The sequence below is a fragment of the Meleagris gallopavo genome, chromosome 9, assembly GCF_000146605.3.
Source record: "Meleagris gallopavo isolate NT-WF06-2002-E0010 breed Aviagen turkey brand Nicholas breeding stock chromosome 9, Turkey_5.1, whole genome shotgun sequence".
Classification (NCBI taxonomy): Eukaryota; Metazoa; Chordata; class Aves; order Galliformes; family Phasianidae; genus Meleagris; species Meleagris gallopavo.
The window spans coordinates 12,895,255-12,915,488 of NC_015019.2; the positions used below are offsets into that span (position 1 = coordinate 12,895,255).

General features: G+C 45.9%; 1 long non-coding RNA gene across 1 annotated transcript; it reads left to right on the forward strand.

Moving 5' to 3' along the window:
• Positions 1-79: 79 nt before the first annotated feature.
• Positions 80-19,568, forward strand: LOC104912201. The gene is made up of 5 exons (XR_004160667.1): positions 80-167; positions 2,653-2,853; positions 10,689-10,993; positions 16,776-16,859; positions 19,135-19,568. It is a non-coding gene; the product is annotated as an uncharacterized LOC104912201 (long non-coding RNA).
• Positions 19,569-20,234: the final 666 nt, after the last annotated feature.

A 20,234-nucleotide genomic window follows, 5' to 3' on the forward strand; every position in this document is an offset into this window, starting at 1 on the left:
GGCCGGAGAGCGGCTCTTTCTGCAGCCGGCAGCAGCCGCTCTGCACAGTGCGGGAGCCGCCTGCAGGTGCGGGACCGGGTTTCCATGGTGCACAAGAGGGGTTGGCCCTGAAGCTGGAGGTTCGTTCGGCGCCAAGGCTAGAGGAATAACAAATAATGCAGTAAGAGGTAATGAATTACCTTCATTTCTGCCGCACAGCCTGGCTATCGATTTCAGTGCCTTTTCAGCTCCCTCAGGACTCGTCTGCTTCCCACCTTCCCCTCGCCGACAGCTTTTGGCAGCACGTGGCCGGGCGCTGCGGGCTGAACGGCCGTCCCACGCGGCCCTGGGAGCCGCAGCACTGACGGCCGGGTCCTGCACCGGTGCAGTGATGTCACAGACACCAGATGTCTGTTACTGCCCAATTTAACAGTGCCTAATGAGGTCGCTTCCATAAAAGCGGCAGTTATTTCCCGGGACCTATTTGCTAACGTAATTAAGCCAGCTCTTATGCCTGGTTTTAGAAAACAGCTGAAGGAAAGCCGGACCCACCCCTGAGACGCGTCGTCCATCCAGGACGGGATCTCTTTGGGTTGGCCGTAACAGGAGCAGCTCGGCTCCGGCAGTGCCTGCGTGGGGAACTGGGCCGGCTGGGCTTCTGCTGCTGTTTGGGCTGGGGCCGTGTGGGAGCAGGGACACGTAATGGCCGGTGTGGGGCACCCATGGGGCTGCTCAGCCGGGCTGCCGCTCTGCGCTTCTGTTTTCTCCTGAGGGATGCCGCGTGCGCTGTCTTTCATCAAAGATGGGTTTTAATGACTTGGATGTCTCAGGGGCAGTGGAGCCCGTGAGAATTTCTTTGCTTCTTGTTTCTTAGAACATCGACTTATTACAGGTGTCACTCTGGGTATTTTGCTTCCAGTAAATCAGAAACAGCCAACAGTGGGGCTGCGCCCCAGCAGCCATCCTGCCCTGCCGCCCCCTCCTCAGCCTGGGGCTGACACAACCACGAGCGTCTGCTGAGGACACAGCAACCTTTCCTCTTCCTGCTCCAGCACAGCCTAAATTAAAAATAAACTGTCAGACACCATAAAAAATTAAAACTTAAATGTGCTCCTGGGGAAGCCTTTGTGGGGGCATCAGGCAAAGCGTGCTGGCTATGGCCAGGGGAGGTACATAGGAGGGGATTTGGCAAAATGCAGTCCTGCTTCCCTGCCAGGCTGCTGGTACATTATTTAAACTCTCTGAAAAAAATGGCCTAATGTATGTCATACATTGACCCCCCCCAGGTCTGCCTGCAGCCTCCGGCTCTCCTTTGACAGCACTTTTTGCATTTTGTCTCCATTTTGCTATTGCTTCTCTCACTTGAAGGCAGACATCCCCTTGCCCAGCATGCATACTCACCCAGCTCTCGAGTGTGCTGCTGCTCATGTGTGATGATTGCTGCTAATTACATCTTTCACAGAAGCCAGATGCTGAGCCACCGGCCCTGGGCACCGCTCGGCGCTTGCCCTGTTGCCCGCAGCCGCTGGCAGGGATGCTGCCCTTGGCAAACCGAGGCTGACGACCATAAGCAGGGCTGGCTGGAAACCACAGCGCTTCTGGAGGAGAGAACTGGGCTCTTGCAAACACATCAAGACTCCTGCTGGACACCGCAGGAACAGGGAATATTCCTGAATGCTCTCCTTCCTACTGATGTTCTGGTATTTGGGATTCAGAGAACAGGCACGCAGCACCCCGCTGCTCTGGGATCAAGGGGTGCAGGGGTAGAACGTGGCTCCTACACTTGGGTTTGTTGTCCTGGTGTCCCCTGCCTGCGCGCTGCTCCTCACTGCTCCACTGTGCATAGCCTCTCACTGCATTAATTATCGCAAAAAGAAGGGTAAGACATAAATTACAGCCCAATGGGTTTTAATTGCACGTTCTTAATACATAGGCCTCGTTGCTAATTATCCCCATTCTCCCAAGCAGCTTAAAATTCAGAAGCCCCGAAGTGTGGCTTCTGAGGAGCAAGGCTGCCAAGGCAGGAGCGTGAGCCCCTTCTTGCTGCAAAAGAGGGCTGAAATGTGGCTGTAAACATGAAAACAGCTGCTGCTTCCCCAGCTTCAACCTGCTCAGAGACTGATGCCCTCCTAGGGAATGTGCCAGAGGCTGTGGCAGAGAAAGAGGCAGAAGAATGTCTTCACTGTGAGGTGGTCTGTAGGACGACCTGCCAGCTATGCTTAGTTTGCACGAGTTAGGGAACAAAATCAGAGAACCATCTGTAAAAATAACTGCGGGTGTTAATTGCACATGGCAGCAGCTCTGCACGCTACTGCCGAAACCTCAGGTGAACCTGGAACTGAGCAGATAACACACGATTGTTGCACAGCTTGCTGGAGACTGTGGCTTTTTTGCTCTTAACATTGTTTTTAAAGAGGCATTCCAACATTTACCTGGTGTACCACTGAGATGCTTGGATTTCCTGTATGTGGGGTGCAAGGGTTTGAAATAAAAGCAACTGCTTCTTTTATTACTAGTTAACTAGAGGAAACATTTCAGTGTCTGTTAACATCACCACCTTGTACTGATGCTGCAGCCCTACTTATTGAGCCCCACTGGAATATTTTTTCTCCCTTTTACCTGAATTTCTGTTCCCTGAGGTCTGAGCACTAAATATTGTCCTCTGCATGCCAGGGGCTGATGGCGAGCGCATTGCAGACCCTGCTGCCAGTGAAATGCTAATTGGTGTATGCAGTGATGGATAGCCTACACGCCGCTGCTAACTGCCAGAACTTCTGCAGAAGAAAGGTGAACTAAACCATGTGTGATTTATACTCACTGGCGGCATCACAGCAAAAAGAACCCAGATTTTATGTGGCTTTTTCCTCTCAAAAGGTATGTGAGCTTCATTTTTTATGGGCTGGTAATGTCATCAAGTGGCTTTTTGCTTGGAAAGTGCTGAGGAGGTCGCTTCTATTGGCTGTAAAGCTGGCAGCATTGGTGCTTCCACATGCTGTGGCTCCAGGCTTTGATCCATCCCTGCTCCACGGCGGCCAGGTAATGATTTCCTTTGACCTCGGCTCTCAGTGTGGCTTCAGTGAGCTGCTTGGATTCAGCTTGACACTTTCACGGCAGCTGGCAGGATATCCAGCAGCACACCTGTGCCAACACCGTGTCCCTGTGAACTGCCAGTGTGCTCAAGGGCACATGTTGGCCAAATGTTGGACCAGGCTGCCTAGGGAAGTGGTGGAGTCCCCATCCCTGGAGGCACTGAAGAGATGTGGCTGTGGCACTGAGGACGCAGTTTAGAGGTGTGACAGGCTAGGTTCATGTTTGGGCTGGCTCATGAAGGTCTTTCCGAGCTGGATGATTCAGTAGTTCTGTAGCATGAGTTCTGCTCCTTGGGCATTGCTCCATGTCCCCAGGAAAAGAAACTGCATCTGAGCAGCTGAGGGAGAGCTAAAAATTGTATTATCTTGGAAGAACAAAGGACATAAACACTGAGAACACCACCCACTTCCAGCCTGGTCCAACAGCCCCAAGCAGCTCCCAGCCCTTCCCTTCCTCATCCAGGTGCAAGCCAGGCTCCAAAATCCATAGCTTTGAAAGAAATTTTGAGAGTGTGAAGCTGGAATGAAAACAGGCTTGATTTTGTGCATATGAAAACTAGAATAGCTTTTTAGAGTTATTTCTAAACACTAATTGGCTTAGGACAAGTCTGTGCAGTTGTTAGAGCAGCTACGTGAAGGTGATGCTTTGGTCACTCACAGCAAAGCACTCCTGCAGCCCCAGCCTTGCAGTGAACCCTGGGAAGGCCAAGGAGGTCCATCTGTCCATCTGTCTGTCTGCGTGTGGGCAGAGCTTCTCAGGAGCGAAAACTGCCTGTGAGGGTTAATTAATTTTTAATGTTAGCAGCCTTTTTTTTTGGAGCGTGTGGCAGTTCGTCCAGTAGCAGAGGGCAGCTAAGGCACCTTCTTACCCACAGCAGCATCTGTGGCTCTGCCAGCAATGTCTTGTGACAATTACATATGTGAATGCAATTTTCTCTGCTTTATAGCTCTACCCTGTAATCTAGGGAAAGCGACATTTTGCACTGCACAATGTGGGTTCAGCTTTCTCTCCAATGATGTCTCCTCTGCCAATAGATTTTTTCCTGGTGGCATATGGCAGGCAGTGTTACATCTGCTCTGATTTCCAAAAGATACACTATCCTTTGTTGAATTTTTACAAATGCTATCAGTCTAAATACTCCAGCAGGCTGCTATGGCAACAAAACGAGAACTTGCCTTCTTGCTCTCCCTTTTTTTTTGTGTTTAACCCTGGAACACAAGGGAGACGGATGCTGGGTTTCCAGCAGCAACACAGCAATGCTCTCCATGCCTCTGTGGGACCTGGGTACAAAGCAACCCCCAGGAGCAGCTTTGGACAATTTGAGGAATGTCTGAGCTTTCCAAAAGGTGTTCACCATGTGTTTCCAAAGGCTAGAGAGACCCGTGGCCAATGTTATGTCCCAAATACTTTTGAGAGTTTGACCTTGCTTGTGGGCATTCCTTGCTGTGAGGAGCAAGCCTGGCATGTGGCAGTGGCCAAGGGCCAACTCTGGCACTGTTGCAGATTTCTGTGTTAAGTATTTGCCACCAATGCTGTTAACTGGCATTTTTTTTAATCAATACTTATGTTTCTCCTGAACACATGAAAATGAGCGTGGGTCAGTGCGTGAGGGATAGAGCCTGTCTTTGCTGTAAGCTGCTGGTGGTGCTGATGCTGCTCTCTGTCATCCCATAGCCCAGTTCTTGTAAGATGCCACAGACGAAAGTGTGGAGAACCCATCTCTGTAGAGCTGCTCTAAGTCTGCTTGTCCTCGATTCCCCAGCTTTCTGTATCAGTTTGGGACAGTTGTCTCCCCTGCACCATCCCAACTGCCCATGTGCTATGTCCCTGAAGTGTCACCACACTTTCCTGAGTACAGCTGAAGCATGAAGCTGGCCCCTGCCAACTCCAGCATCACTGAGGCAGCATCCCATCTTGCACATGCAACATACGAGCAAAGGCATGAGCATGAGTATATGAGAGTGTTTTGGAAAGTCATTGCATGGATGTAAGGGCATAAGAAGATGGGTATCAAGCTCAAGACATCTATGTATACATCTATGTATGTATATATGTATGCATACACAAGACATGTTTCCTCACTTGGGTGAGTGCCAGGCTCCCCTCTACTAACTCATCCCCTTATGTCCCAGGGTACAAAATGGATGGTGCAGGCAGACGTGGTCTGCTCAAAAGGCATGGCAATTAATCATTTTTGCAATCCAAAAGTAGTCTTTCTTGAAGGGAACGGCGCAATCTAATCACCAGTCTTCTTCCATCGAAATAGGCACACTTGATGGGGCATGGCAGCAGTGGGTTTGCACTGACCTACTCGGAACAGTGTGCAAAGGGAAAAGAGTAAATGCCCAATTCCTGGCTCAGTGAGCTCATATCCCAAACTCACAGAAATTCAAGAGTTCTAGGGTGGAGTTTCAGCTGTTTCCTTCATCCAAATCCTGCCGCCCTCCTCCAAGTTTTCACCTGTTGTGAGACCCAAAAATATAGCTCTCCTACTGTGAATTTTTGTATCCAGTGTTCAGAAACCTGCTTATCGTGGGCAGAAGCTGGGCTGATAACATGCTTTTCCTATAAGGATGCCCGTGCCATCAGGGCTGTTCTGCTAAAATCTGTGGCAGCTGCAAGCACAAAAGAAAGCAGTGATAACTCTAAAACATAGAGTCTGGCCTGACTTGTGGTCTGGCAGTGTTCAGTGGCTGGGCTGTTGTGGACAAAATGCCATTCTGTGCTAAAAATGGCATCTTCACGGATGCCATCAGTCTGCATTCATCTTTGCACAAAGTTATGGGAAGGATGTGGCTGAGTCCTTTCCTGGTCGGAAAGCGGATAGGCCTTGATGAGCAGCAGTGCGGTACAAGTGATAACCCTGCCACCCGCTGTGCCTGCATGCACCAGCTTCTCTGCAGAGTGAAGATCTGCTTGTAGATAACGCAGAGAGTTTATAAAGCAGCATAGCTGATAACCTGCTACATTACTGCCTTACCATCCCTCCTGCCAGCCTGGAACTAGCCCAAATAAATGATGGTTGCTCAAGAAAATAACACAGAAATATGGCTCCAGTACTGCTCCAGAAATTGCTAACGTCTTTTTAAAAGTTGTTTGGCAGTTCTGACTGATTTGGCAATGCACGTTACCTGCATTACTAAAAATAATGATGTGTATTTGCCTGCTCGAGCGGGCACGGGTTTGCTGGTGATGCCTGTGCTTTGTGTGCATGGAAGTTACAACCTAGATGGATCGACCCTAATTTTGTGTCCATCTTAGCAGATTATTTCAGTCAATTCCTCTCCCATTTCTAGTGAGCAACCAACATTTTTTTTATCTTGGCTTCTCCTAAAGCTATGCCTTGATTTGGAGTGAAGCAACCCCAAACGTGCCGTAGTAATCCCCCACCAAAGAGAGCATCTCCCAACTCTTGCCAGATATGAATGAAAAGAAAAGAAATGCCTCTTTAAAGTAAATTCCAGAGCTGTGGTACCTTCTGGATAAAAGTAAAGATGAGGAAGTCATAGCCAGCTCTCAGCACAGAGAACAAAGCAGCATTTTATTTTTGCTGCAGTTAAGAGTAAGAACATTGATATGATTACCTGCAGCGCAGGACAGAAAACAAGAAGGAGGCAGCAAGTGTAATGAGACCTCAGGCAAGGAAGAAGATCTAGTTTTGAAGGATAAGGCTTCAGGGGATGCAGGGTTTGCTGATAATAATAAAAAAAAAAAACAACAAAACTTGTTAATAGCTGGGAGCACAGCCTGAATCTGTTCAAACCCACCTGTGGGGGATCAGCTGAGGAAAGGGACTCAATGTCCTGGTTTGATTTCACTGGGGAGAAAAAGATGACAGACATGAGGGATGGCTGGTGGGAGCATGGGGCAGAAGTGCTGCAGTTTGTCCACGGTTTCCCCATCCCTGTGTTCATACTCATGGGTCCAGCTGGGACCTGGAGGCTGCTGGGGGCTGCAGGAGAGAGCAACATCTAGGGGGAGATGACACCAATGCCCTCCTCAGTCAGAGGTTATTGACAAGACTCATTCCTTCCTAAGTGCTGTAATACAGTGATTCCCAGAGTAGTGCAGCTTTATGACTAGAAGGAAAATAATAATTACATCTTATTTGTTAGTTTTCATATTTATGTGTGTGGATGTGCGCGGCATGTTAAGCTTTGCTGAGCAGGAAGGTGAAGCACCTGGAAGCCTTGAAGACCATGCTCAGGTCCCATACAGCACTGCTGCTGTTGGCATCGGGACTGGACCTGGCTCTGGATAATGTCTCCAGGTCTCTAAGAGCTTTAATAACATCCCCAGTATTTGTGCTTAGAAATGTGTCACAGGCAGGTCAGTACTGGGGTTAACACAGCATGGGCTTATTAGATACTTTCTCTTCCAAGCCCTTGGTCTCATTTTCTGTGACTTTTCAATTAAATGTTGGGTTCAGGTCTCTATAACTCCTTGCTCCATCCCATATGCTTCTGCCCATATGTAATTGTGAAGCCAAAGTCTTGGGTGATGGTGTTTCCTGACCCAGAATAAATGGTAACCTCAGAGCAAACAGTGTAACGCTCCATGACATTGTTCTTTAAAACATGATTAAGTCGACAACCGTTAGTGCTGCCTCCTGAGAGCAAACTTGGGAATGCCATTAATATAAAAGTCCCAGACATCTGTCAGTGTATTTCACGTCTTTCTGACTCATTTGCAGGTTGGAAATCATTTCAACTATCAATATATATTTGAGTTGCACTTGTAGAAGGGCGGAAAGTCTCTCCTCATCTGTCGGTGTTAGATTCTCTGCTGGAGATCTGCACCAATGCAAAGATTATTTAACTTAGAAGAAAAAAGTAAATTATATTCATCGCACCCCACAGGCAGTTACTTTTAAAGAAATTAAGGTACCGATAGTTGTAATTTAGAGTCTCTCACATGCACAATAAAAAGCAGTGAAAAATAAGAGGTGCTCTGCTCAATGCCTGGAGAAAAGTCACTGTGAATTATTCAGGGTGGCTTGTCTCACCGCCAGCATGCACCGAGTGCCTCCATCAATCCTCAGCCCTTGGAGCAGGTCTGGGGGGAGCAGTGGTGGCTGTGAGCACCCCCAGCTCTGCTCTAATGGTGTATAAACAGGATTTGGAGAATCAAACAACCTGGTGGCCTCTCTAGCCTCTCTACTTCTCTCATCTGTCACCCGGGCAAAGAAATTTCCTGAATTTAGTGTTACGTAGAACAGCACACACGGGTGGGCAGGTCAGGCTTGGCTGGAGCCTCACGCTGCATTCCAGCCCTGCTGGCCTCTGAGAAGCAAGGAAGTCCAAAAATTTGACCTCACATTACAGTCCAGCTTTGTATTTTTTGATCTGAAGGGAACAAGTGCAGTGCTGATGGAGCATCTGAGCTGGGCACCATGGGACACTGCCTGCAAGGACACGTCCTCCAGCATCCCTCTAAGCTCGTCCCTGTGCCAGCCCAACGATGCCAGTTGTTTAGGGGCTGAGAAGAAGTTAATAAGTATTCTCCACCGTTCTAATGTCTTGAGAAGGGAATGCGGCGGTGGGCCCATCTCCTCTCCAGGCATTTTTCAGGCAATATATGGTTGTTATAAAACCAGATTTTATGATCCTCCCTTGGTGAAATAATGAAATCACATCTCCAATGTCCTGTGTACCAGACACTGTAATTCATAGGTGCAACGAGCTTGTGCTTGCAGAACAGAGCAGGACAGAAGGCAGATTTGTTTAGGGTCTAGGGATTTTTTTTTCTGCTATTGCACTTTATTTTATCATGTAGAGTCTCATTCTACATTCAGTACTGATTCATGTGGAATTATTTGAGAATTTATAAAATAAAACCAGTGAACTACATACAGGATGAGTGTTTCATGTGTGTGCAGAATTGCTCTGCTGAATCTATTTTATCCGCTTTTGAGTGCTTCTTTTTTCTATATTTCAAAGTTTTAAATCGCATTTTTATTAGAGTGTTTAGAGTTTAAGGAGATAAAACTCATGTGAGTGATGCTTTGTGGAGGTCTCTGGCATTTAAGAAGCTAAAGCAGTGTATCTGAGCTGGCTTAGCTCTTTCAGCTCTAAAGGCAGCACCATGCCTGGCCGGGCTGCTGTGGCTTTGCCCTATCCTCTCTAATTAATTCACTAATGAGCTGTGGACGGGGTGCACTCACCATTTCACTCACCGACCTTGCACCATCAGAGACTTCTGCCCCTTGCATTTCACTTCAATAGCTTGCAAAAAGCTTCCCAGAATAGGGCTTGCTCTTGCTATACACGTTAGGTTTTTCTGCTGCTTTAACAGTACCTGCCACAAGATATGTCAGGTCTTAATGGTTTGGGAATTGCTATACATTAATAACGTATCATGGATTTCCTGCATCTTCATCTGCATAGATTAGAGAAGCTGCAGTTCAGTGGTGGCAGAATAATTTTAAAGACAAAAAAAAAGAACACACATGAGAAATACTATGAATGCAGGGGCTTTGAACATAATTTACTTTTATAGTGTGTATTATTTTACCTACATGAAACAGATTACTGCAGAAAACTGTAGCTTCCTAATTGGTGGTGATCAGACAAATCTTGTTGCCAGATAGAGACACAACTGAGGCCCAGGAAGAGTGGCTGTGTTTAGGCAGTCCTGCAAAGCAGGCATTGACCAGATCACTCAAATGGGGCCAGACATGACCCTTAGGGACAGAGAGGTGATGAGGAGTGGTTATATGGGTATTCAGCCACTCTCTGCTTCATAGGTCTTTGTCCATGCTAGAGGAACATGTATATAGGCATCTTGAGAGCTGTAAAATCTGCTTAAAGACACAGTTTGGCAAACACCATAAGCTTGTGAGATGTTCATTTCTGCTCACTGCAGCACTTAAGCCACTTTGGAGATGTATGTAACTTTACGTATGGCCATAAATCTAGCAGATGATGAGATGAGATCCATGTTCATATAGCCAACTACATACTTAAATGCTTAAATACTCAGAAGCTTGAATGGGTACAACTAAGACTAAAGTTGGCCGTCCACCTGTACCGATCTAAAATGTGGCAAGTTCACTCTTCCTGTTATACCAGGAATCCCACCTGCAGGAACATGAACTCAGATCCCACCAGGGATGTACCCCAATTGATGCCACACTGGCTGCACAACAGCATGAGGCAGTCTGCTCTGTTGAATATATAGATTTAGTTTTCTCCCCTGTTGATCCTCTGAATTTCTGTGCTTCCTGCTCGTTCATGGTGCAGTGTTTTGAAGACAGGAGAAGAAAAAGTGATGGATGCATGTGGTTGCAGAGGACAAATGTCAGACTAGGAAGTTTGGACAGATACTGAAAGCTCATCCAGTTTTCAGCCAACTGTAACTTCATTTTGTGGCAGACAGATTGTTAGAGGATGAGAAAGGAAAAAATAACCCAAACCATTTTCTGGAGTAGATAGGGGGATTTATCACATTGCATGGAAACTCCTGGATATAATGCAAGTGATTTGACATGGTCACTTAGGTTTCCAACTTATGTGAAGATGTGTTTCACATAGTAAACATGTATAGCAAGGTGGCCAAGTCCTATTAATCCTTATTTAATCTGTTAACCATATTGTTAAATCTTATTCCAACACTGACAGCGTTGGCGTTTGTGGAGCCTTATTTATCACCATGCCAGATGAGCTAAAGGAAAAGCTGATGCCGAAGAGCTGCAGAAGGATGATCCTGGTTCAAGGGCCCTGATGCCAAGGAGCAGAAAGAAATAGTTAAGGAATGAGGCTTCATAATTTAGTTTGCAAAAAGTCTCAAGGAGAAGGAGATTCACAGGTCCCACAGCCCTCGTCCCCTGTGTGCTGGCCAAAGAGCTCATCATGTTCTTCCAGTGGTACAACTTCCGCTCCCTGCCCCTGGAAATGAGTGATGCCCTCACACACCGTGCTGTCAGGTAACTAACAAATATGCTTCCCCAAGCCAGGCACAGTGCTAGGTCTACTCCTCTGAATCCATATTGTCTTAATCAAAATGCAATGGTACAGCATTTATCCTCCCCTTGTTTATTATTTCTGAGTTGTCTTTAAGCATATATCTCATTTAGGGCAAACCAAGTCATAGCTAGATTACATTACAGCAAGGAAATCGGATTATTTTAAGTAGATAATATAAAACATGTCTATGGAAACTCCATGATAATTGCATTATCTTTGGTACATTGTGAGAGAATTATCTGTATTGTATTAGGTGGGGGAAGCATGCCAAAATGCTATTTAAAATGTGAATGGGTTATGATGACGAGTCAGTCATTGGTCACAAATAAATTAAAAGGCAGAATATGTTTACATTCATAATTTCTAGCTTTCATTTTGTCCCTCCCACTCCTATAGCCATGGCAAGCAACCTTGTGCTGACAGCTGAAACACAGAGTGAAGTACCTATGGTTTGTGTGTCATAAGAAAACCCCTGGACTAGAATCACAGAATGTTTGAGGCTGGAAGGAACCTCTGGATCCATCCTCTGCTCAACCAAGGCACCCAGAGAGAGTTCCCCGGCCCAAGTCCAGAACCTTTCAGAAATCCCCAGGGAGACTCCACAATGTCTCTGAGAGCCCGTGCCAGGGCTCCATCGCCTGCACAGCAAAGAAGTGCTTCCTGATGTTCAGGCAGATCCATGGTCTGGTTTTCTTGTCCTGCCTGGCTCTGGGCACCACTGACAGGAGCCTGGCTCTGTTCTCTCTGCACCCTCCCTTCAGATAATTATGGACACTGAAGAGATATTCCCCTGAGCCTTCTCTTCCCCAGGCTGAGCAGCCCCATCGCTCTCAGCCTCTTCTCACAGGAGAGGTGCTCCAGGCCCTTCAACACCTTGGTGGCCCTGTGTTGGACTCTTCCCAGTATGTCCAGGTCTCTCTTGCACTGGTATGCCCAGAACTGGACTCAGCACTTCAGGCATGGCCTCACCAGTACTGAGTAGAGCGGCAGGACCACCTCTCCCAACCTGCTGGTAATACTTTGCCAAATGAAGTCAAGAATACCATTAGCCTTCTCAGTAGCAAGGGCACATCATTGACTTGTGTTTAGCTGGATGTCGACCAGGTCTTTTTCTGCAACTTTCCTTCACTCCTCGCTGTCTATAAAACCTCTGGTTCGACTACAGTAAGCACAGAAAGCAAGCACAAGCAAAGACCACTTGTAACCAATGATTCTGTTTTCATGAAACATTAAATTTTCCATCTTAATTTGTCCAATCTGGACTGAATGACAGTGACAAAATCTGTAATGACTTTTTTATCTGCTGACAACTGGCTGGGAATAACAGGCGGCTGTCAGCAGCGCTGTGGTGTGTCAGGAGCTGGAGCCCAACCAAGCATCATCAGCGGGATCAGAGATAATTGATATGACATGCTACTAATGGGCCTAAATATGACAACAGAAATGAGTTTCTAACCTGCCCAAAAGCTTGGAAACCAAAGAACCTGCTTAGACTCTTAAGTCTGGGGGAATCATGCTGCCCTTAGCTCCCCAGCTCATAATTGCTGAAGATTCAGAAGAAAATTGAAAAAATTACTGAATCACCAGCAATTTGGCTGACACAGCCAAGAGTCAGGCTGTGGTGCTGGCTGCCCAGTTCCCTCATCTGTTGCCATCTCTGCCAAGTCTCACCATGAAGCCCTGGGCAACTGACCTCCATTTTCTTCTGAAGGTGGATTAAAGTGATTTCCCCTTTTAAAAAGCCTCATTTAAATACAAAGTCATATTATCTTTACTGTGGGGGACTACACATTGCAGTAGCACTGGGGAGTGAAGGTCTTACCTGTGTCTTGCAGGTATTATCTTGCTCAAAATGCACAATGTTTTTTCTTTCACATTGTTCTCTATCATGACCAAATTCTTCAGAAAAGAAACCTCAAATATGCAGCTTTGTTCTAGGTTTTGACGACCATCTGAAACAGTACAGAGTGACTAGAGGATGTTGTGAAAGACTGGTGTCATTTAGGAATATTGGTAATAATCATTCACTCAATCCAGGCAGCACAGAAGCTGCCGGCTCACTTAAGATGTTGCTCCCAGAGAGGTCATTTCACTGCTGAATGTTGTATCCTCTCTGAATGTTTCTGCCTTCAGGTTGCCAACACATTTGGCATCCTAATGCCCGTGGTCACTGAGGCCTCCTACGCCAGGGCATTGGGTAGGTATTTATGGACTATAACTCAGTTAGTATTGATTCAACAGCATCACACCAGCCAAGAAGCCTACAGGAGCAGAGGCACTGCTGCTTCTACAGTACCTCCCACCAGTAGCTCACACATGCCAGAGCCACTGCTGAATTTATGACATTCATGTCTAGCCGCTGCTTCAGCCTCAGAATAACGGCTAAAACCCTGCACTAGCGACCTAAAAGCTATTCTGTTATCAGTAAACCTGGCTGCCTGCTGGGAATGTACTTGAAACTATTTACTCTTAAAATGTCTTTTGGGAGCTGATTCCTGTTCCAGTGTGGCTCCAGAGAGCTTATGAACACGGAAGCTGAAGGCTAAGCAAAGAATCTTTCCCTGCAACTGGAGAGATGCAAAGAAATGCAGATTTATCCGTCTGACAGTATGTGCACCCTCCTTCTGTTACTCAAATGCTCTAGAGGCCTCCAGCAGTGGCAGGGCAGTGGGACATCCTAATGGCCCCAATAGCACGGTCCTGGCAGGGCAGCACCACTGAGTGAAGGGTGATCTTCAAGTCTTCAGTTTTCTGAACAAGGATGAGGACAATGTTCATGTGCAGTTATTTTAATGCATTGTGGTGTAAACAGTGGTTTAACTATCAGAAGGGATCAGCTTCTTCTCATCTGATTCCTTGCTATAGACTCATCTGGATCCAGAAGATTTTTGGAGGTGGAATTGTTCATCATAAAGCATAGATCAGAGAGATCATTGGTGAATCTCGTCTGAATGCATCTAACAATTGTGGTTTGGAAGAAAGGGAGATGGGGAATTTAATTTTTTTGAAGAAGGTCAAAACCTTGAAGATTAACAAAATTACTTTATTCTACAGTCTTAGCTTGTATCAGGAGCGGATTAGACTGGATGGTAGGAAGAATTTCTTCACCGAAATTCTGGTAAAGCACTGGGCTGGGCTGACTGGCGAAGCGGTAGAGTCCACATCTCAAACTATTTCAGGGATGTGGTTTAGGTCAGGATGAGGGTCTGGAAGGCTTTTTCCAACCCAGATGATTATTTTCCATAGAAAACTGACCTTGGTTTTCAGAAAGACCAAAGGAACAGTGTCAGCTTTTCTCTTTAGAACTGTGGGAAGATCTCAGGTCACTCTGTTCTTCATCCTCCAAAGCTCTGTGCAGCTCTTGGCTCATTCCACAAGGACATTTTCTCTCCTCACCCCCTTTTTCACCACAGCCGCATGCCAGCAGATCCTGTGGGCCCCTGAGGGCCAGGACAAGCCCCAGACATCAAAGCAGCTCAGCAAGCTGCTTCCTTGTCCCCTCAAGGTGTCCATGCTGCCACGCTTTGCTGGGAGACAGCTAGCAGGCACAATTAAACTGTGCTTATAATATAAATCCTTGCAAGTGCTGCCCAGGTTGCTCCTAGGGCTCATGTATTAATTATTCACTTTTCTGGGCTTTCGGTGGGCCTTTTACAAAAAGAGGCAAAATTAAAAGCATATTCTCCTCACAAAATCTCAGTTCTGGGCCTTTTTGTGCTGATCGTTCTGTGGAGCTGCCCCTCAGAGCCACAGAGGCCTTGTGGTGGATGGGCTGTGCCACCTGAGGTACACTCCTGTGGGGACCTGCAACACCTGTCAGCAAAATGCTCAAGGCATGTGGGGAAGTGCAGACTGTAGCTGGTATATCTGCTGCAGATAAACGATTCTGGGAATGTTTCTGAGAGCTTTCACCCTTTTTTGGCAAGCTTTTGTAGTCTGCCACCAGTGAGCATCAGAGAGTGGTGAATGCCTGGCTAAGGGCCTGTGAAAATGTCATCCAGTTTTGGACAATGGTGAAATATGAGATTTGGTAATGATGGCACTGCATGATGGGTGTTTGTGGAAGTTCTGTGGTCATTGATTTGTATCTCTTGTCCATACTTTAATCAGCAGTTTGTTGTGATACCCTCACCTTTTAAGAGAAGCAATGAAAGAAATAGCCTTAAATTCAGCAAAACATTCTTGAGCAAGAGATTTCAGTAGGATAGCTAGCTGCAGATTAGCTTTTAAATTTATGTATTTGTTTGTTTGTTTGTTTGTTTGTTTGTTTATAAAGAGCTTGATGTTTTGAAGATAAGCTTCCAAAGAAAATTTTCCATTTGAAAACCTTCATGGAAGAATGTCTCCATTTTCTGTGTTGTTATATAAGTAACACTGCTCTATGAGCAGTGGAATTAAGATATTCATCAAATGCCTCAATATCTGTGTATCAAATATCTAATTTCAAATCTGATGTAGAAATCGTTCTTTTAGAACTTTGGTTTTCAATAGGAACATGTCATTCCTGGTAAATGAGGATAAAGTCCATTATTTTCCTTTAGCTGTACATGTGGTATAAAACATTAAAAGCACTTTCAAAATGCTATCGATTTCTCCATAAAAGTGACAATTCCAACAAATGACACCTTCAAAATATACGATGTATCATTACAGCCTTTTCCGGGTAGTGACCCTGTTAGAGATATCTGCTGCCAGAACGCACAGAAAACACTATCAAGCCAGTATTTCCCCCTGCAAACATGCTGCAGGCCAGGGATATGCATTTGCTGAGCTGCAAGCGGTGGTCTGAGGCGCTCAGGAGTGCTGGCACCTTCTCCACTCATGCCCCAGTGCTGCCTCTGCTTCCTTAGTCAGCCTCGTCAGTTTGAAACTACATTAAAAATTGCCATATGGCTGCAGGAAGCCATGGGGCAGACATCTCCCACTTGTTCTCCTCAGCTCTTCCCATTATCCTCAGGACTAATGCACGGCAGGAGCAGCTGGAATACCTTGGATGAAGCAGACTGTGATAACTGGATAGCTTTTGCAAGTGACAGCAAAAATGTCATTTTGTCCCTCCTGAAGATGTTTTGCCCCCACCACCCGAAAGTGTAAGGATGCTGAGTGCAAGGGTTGCTTTGATTCCAGATGTTCGGGGCTCTCAGAGGACACAGTTATAAATGGGCACCCAGTGTACCCTGTGTTTGGCTCTTGCACTGCACTCAGATATTCTTGGGGATGAGACTGTGGAACCATCTCTTTCCTCCACCTTTTCCTCCTTGTACTGTTTTATTACAATTCCTTGGGCTGCAGCTGGGATCATCCATAAAGAGCAGGTGGGCTGGGAGAGTACAGATAAAGGATGTGCTTTATATTCAGCTTTTGAGCAAGAGCAATAGTTCTGTGCACTTCAAAGGATGTCTACCAAGAAGCTGGGCTGTACACGAGTTTAATTAATTTGAAAAATGGGCTTTTGCTTTTCTGTGTTATTATTCTTTTAATATCATTCTGCCTTTTGCCAGTAAAATATATGTCAAGAGCTGTAGCTGTTTGCTTGGAGCAAAAATCCTATTTCCTTTCCTGTTTCTGTTCTTGTTCTCTACACAATATTGAGACTGTAAGAACATCACAGATGTACAGTCTTTACATGAAAATAGACCTAAGCATGTATACCTGTATAGGTAGACATACATACTGTATATATATATACACACATGTGCATGCAATGTTCTGACATCAGAACTGGATGGTTTCTTGCCACAGATATCCTGAAGACCCTCGAGAGCTCTTAGAGGGATGTGTCCCAATTTCTGTACATGAAAGTCAACAGTCTCCAAGCAGAGGGAGGTAAGAAGCCAGAAACAGGTAATTACATCATTTTTCTTTTACAGAAGCTCCTTTTTTTTTTTTTTTTACAACAAACTGCACAAGAAGTAGGAATCTCATCAGACAGAGAAGCATGCTGCTACCAGGTCCTGAGCCATGCTTCTGGATGCTATGTAAGCTTCATTTCCCCTTCTTCTGACAGTCCATATGCTTACAAGCACACATCCTCTGTAGAAGATGCAGCTACACATCAGAAGTTCAGAGAGAACACGATATGTGGGTATGAGACAACACTTCTCTGTGGGCAGCATACAGATTTGTTTTCTCCTTCTCCACCGCCTGAACTGCATAGAAACCTTCCACCTGGTTTAAGAGCAGGAAAATTCCACACAGAGATTATTCACCAGCACTGCTGGCTCAATTTATGTGGCTCTGCAACAGGACTGACACAAGGAGGATAAATGCTTTGGCAAGGCTCTGCGGGACCCTGTGGCTTGCCTGGGTTTATCCCAGAACAGGGACCACTTGTTGTCAGCAGATGTTGGATGTGTTCACTGAGGCACCAGGTACAGCAAGAAGCACTAGAAGCAAATTATGAGCTCCTCCCTGGCTGAAGTAGCCCCACTTCAGCCAGAGCTGCTGCTGTTTCTCTGCTGTTGTCCAGGACCCCAAAATGGGAGCACTGCAGTTAGTGATGAGACTTTATTCATTCTTGTTTCAGTCTTTAATTTCGATGATTTCCAAAGGGAATCTTTCTGAGACATAAGACTTGAAAGTAAAGCACAATGCAGGAAAACGAACACACGTTCAGTACAACTAATGAAGCAGACAACTTTCTCCTGCACAAATTGTATTATATACAGGAAATTATTTCATCTTTAGCTCTGGGGGAACATATTATAACTACTGTTCACTAGTGTATCCCAACACAATCACTGTCCCTCCAAAGACCACCCAGTCTGGCAGATTGCTGTGTGCTCTTCACAGCCCTCACTGCAGCCTGCTCATCCCACGGCTGGAAGTGCCACAGTGACCACAGATGAAAGGGTGAGGAATGCAAATCTGGAAGCTCAAATGGATCAGTTACTTGTCTTTAATAGCTAATTTACTACCTTGAGGAAACCATGCCTTTCTTTTGGTCAGAGCTCCCTGGAAAGCATCATCTAAGAGATGGAAGACACACTAAAGAATTGGGTGTAGTGAATTAGTGAAAAAAAAAAAGTCTCTAAGTGTTAACCTTACTTTGAGACAGAAGTCTTTGCAGCTATTTTCAGACTTTGAAAAAGAGAACAGGCCTTTTTGTCGCTGTTCAGACTTAGTGGATTGTCAGCACTGGAGCAGTTTTTGTGTTGCAGCAGGGTCTATGCTGCATAAGGATTAAGGTGAATTTCCTCCCACACAGACCTCTCCCTGGCAACTCTTTCTGTTACTGAAAACGGTCCTCAAGCAGCAGCCTTGTCCTGCTCCCTGCAGAGGTCCAGAGACCAGCAAATGCTTTTCAAGTTCTGGGAGAGAGTAGGTTAGATCTGTACCAGATGCGGACGGTTAAAACTGTCTTCTGCTTCTTCCATGGAACTAGGTCTAGAAAACAACAAAAACAACAACAAAACAAAACAAAAACATGACCAGACTAATTACTTCGTCTGCCATGGACTAATTGGCTGAAGCTGTGGGTGTCTGGGACATGGTGGGATCCCTGCGCATGGTTTCTGTGTACCCAGATTTTCCCCAAAAGATCCTGGAGGGCCTATTCCCAACAAGTGTTTTGGGAGCATCGGCACACTGTTCCCCACTTGGGCACAGTGCTGAGTTTCTCCCTGGCACAGAGGTGTCTGGGAGATATTTGAAGACCTGGATGCCTCCAATTGTGTCTTCAACTTAAATTGGTTTTGTACCCACGTAAGTATGAGTCTGGGCTGCTAGGGAAGGCTGGTGCTATGCTGCAGGAAGAGTCTCATTGCTGTGTTATTCCTCACGCTCATCTTTCAGTCAAGTGACTGCAGAGTCAGACCCCACAGAGAGTATATCTGCAGAGAAAATAGATATAGCAGCATCTTTATGAAAGCTCTCTGCATAGATTGAGGCAAACGGAGGGAACTAGTCTTGGTGAGAAGGGAGATGGGGAGGTAGGCTCTCCCTGAGGCTCACCAATAGCAGGATTTCAACTGCTCCCTGCACAGCTGTTTTTTATAACATTACTTTCACTTGGTTGGTGGAGGTAGTTGTTCTGCACACATGAGAATTGATTGCTGGGGCTGTGAGTCCAGCTGATGCATCACTGTCTGATCTGTGGCAGGTCTGTGTGCTCTCCATCTGAAGACTAGGACCACAGACCACCTGGGACTGCAGAAAACAGATCAGCTACTGTGTGCGTATGAACATAATGCAATTTCTAATTATACATCTGATCCTTTAAAAAGGCTGTGACAGACATAACATGAGGCCTTTGCTTTGCAAAGAACCAGCTTACACAAATCTCATCTCATCTGGGTGAGTTCCACAATGCTCACACAGGAATAGAATGAACATTGCATGCAAGTTTGTCAGGACCTATTGAACCAATGTGAGGCTGAAGGTGCTGTCATAGCAGCTGTGAAACAGTGGATCACCTCTGCTGGAGCAGATTTTTACAAGTTTGGCATACAGGTTCTTGTTCACAAAAATACATAGCTAATGGTAGGACTGTGTTGAAAAGTAGTATTTCGTAGCTGAGAATTTGCTCTATCAAATAGTGTTATCATACTCTTTGTAGCTGTTGTAGTTTCCATTGAAATAAATAAGAGGCATTACTTTTGGAGCGATCTGCACATGTATTTTAGATTTTTGCCCCAGGGATTTGATTTTTGTAACACGGACACTTGAGGTTTCTGAAGGCTCTTTGTTTTGGCCGACCTCTATGCCCTGTGGTATGCTCAGTGGATCTGCTCCTTGGGGAGCTCTGCTGCAGACGTGGGTCACACCATCTCCTGAGCTATTGGACCTTCTGTATCTATAGTGGCCAAACTATACTAAACTCTCTCCTCGTTTCCATAGTGACATTTCTGCCTATATGAGTAATTTTGGGCTTTTCCTTGTCACACTCAAAAACACAGAGCAGAAATGAGAAATAGCAGGCAGCGTAACTGCTGTGCATCATGCACATGGCCCACCTAGGACCAATGGAGCTGTGTCCAAAGGGACCATGCCATGCAGACACTTTCTCAAGACAGCACAACTGCATGCATTTCTGCACCCCATTTTCTGGAGTACAAATACCCCAAGGAGCAAATGCTCTTCTGCTTTGCTGCATGGATGGCAATGCTTGCTATTAAGCTCAGATGTGAGTTTACTGGTACTGGTGGTTCAGCCACCAGCTCTGTGTGGTGTCTTGTACCAGCGTGATCAGAGTTGCACTCC